Genomic DNA, 1,930 nt, shown 5'->3' with positions numbered 1-1,930 from the left:
GGGGGGGGGGAGAATATTGTCCTCCCGGTTGGGCTTACATTTGTGAGACGATTTGTGCTTGGACTTGTCTCGGTGTTTCTTTGAGACTGGCTCTGAAGCTGTGGGGGTTGCCAGCAACAATGTAGGCAAAGGGCACTTTCTGCCGGGGTCTGACCTGGTAGGCGAAAGACCCGTCGCACTCACAGACTCCTCTGAGCCCCTATGTGGACGAGGGCTAGGAGCTCGAAAATCAGATGTAGTCAGCAGCACAGCAGATAACTTCGCTGCTGGGATTTGAGACGCTGAGAGAGCCTTCTCCCACAGAATAGCCTTCAGGCGCGCAGCCCTGTCAGCTCTCGCTTTTGAGGTAAATTTTTTACAAATCAAACATGAACCCATATTGTGTCCTTCACCCAGACAGACAATACACAAGTCATGGTCATCTGTGTCATTTTGGTGGGACATTGGGCAGATTTCTTGAATAAAGACATTCTGACAGGAATTGTACTATGAAGATTAGCTAGGGAACTTCCAAGCGGTGGCAAGGAAAAAACTGAGGGTGAGCTTTCCCCTTTATAGCGCCTCATTGGAGGGAAGCACTGTCATTTGTGCCCAGGGGAAGCTCCTCCCACTAGTTGTCAGCTAGAAAATAATCTTCTGCAGCAGGCCTGCGCAGATCCCATGTGGGACTGCACAGGGCAATGCAGATGAACATGAAAACTGAAACCCCGCTGCATACTCACATCAGAGCTAGTTCCATTGAACTCAGTGGGACAAGCTATTGAGTAAACATGCAGAGTATGAATCTGCTAGGGTCTGGTTTTTGTCATGCAGAGTTGCCAACACTGGCTTGTAAAAATCCTGGAGATTTGGGGGTGAAGCCTGGAGACAGCAGAGCCTGGGGAGGGGCGTGAGCTTAATGGGGAGGTGATTTTGTAGCGTCTATGTGCCAAAGCTGCTATTTCCTCCATGGGAACTGATATCAAATCGGGGAATCAGTTATAATTCTGGGAGAACTCCAGCTCCCACCTGGAGGATGACAACAGTCCTAATTCTATGTGTCATATAGTGCAAAAGACAAAACCTATAGTTTCATTGTGTTGTAATTATAAAACACTACAGTGGAATGCAAGTTCCCTTGGTTCAATTCAGAATCATATTGATTATCATAAGACTGTTGACAAAATTTCTCTTTCTTTCCAGCTTGTACTATTAGGGCATACCTTATCACATTGCCCCCATCTCCAAGCACTGGCTTTTCCAGGACCAAGCAATTTGAAATTCAGTCATCTTTTACCGATCAAACACACTTAGGAACAACAGGGAAAATGAGATCTGGAGGGTTGTGGGCAACAACCACATACAATGTTTGTAAGGTGCAAAGCAAGAGAATTGACTTAGATAAGATGCTCAATAAACAAAATGCCACATCTGGTCATTTAATTCACAGAAATCAACAAGGATTTCTTCCAGAGTAAGGCATTCTATATAAGCCTATAAAGCTTTGGGTACCTGAGCTTAATTAATTAATTATCATATGGCATTGTGTGTGGAATAACCAGGAGATCCAAAGATTGTCTGGCAGCTACAAGTTCTAGCTCTTAGTGTTATGCCAGTGGTGATCTAGACTTGTTTTGAGGGGCTGAGAGAGCTCTGAAAGAACTGTGACTGACCCAACCCAACATCACCCAGCTGGCTTCAAGTGGAGGAGTGGGGAATCAAACCCAGTTCTGCAGATTACAGTCCTGCAGCTCTTAACCACTACACCAAATGGCTAAATGCTGACACCATGTGTCTTTTGCATCTTGAGCTAGAAAAATACTTTTGGGAGAAGTAGTGTTTGATTTATCATATGCTGAGTATTGCAAACTGAATAATTTCATATCACAAAACAAGAAATTTGACAACATCACGAGTGATGACTGATATGTAAGAATCGCCACAAAGAACA

Source organism: Gekko japonicus, unplaced genomic scaffold, assembly GCF_001447785.1.
Source record: "Gekko japonicus isolate JY-2015 unplaced genomic scaffold, Gekko_japonicus_V1.1 scaffold54, whole genome shotgun sequence".
Classification (NCBI taxonomy): domain Eukaryota; kingdom Metazoa; phylum Chordata; class Lepidosauria; order Squamata; family Gekkonidae; genus Gekko; species Gekko japonicus.
The sequence above is the reverse complement of the archived record's forward strand: the minus strand, read 5'-3'. Positions refer to the sequence as shown.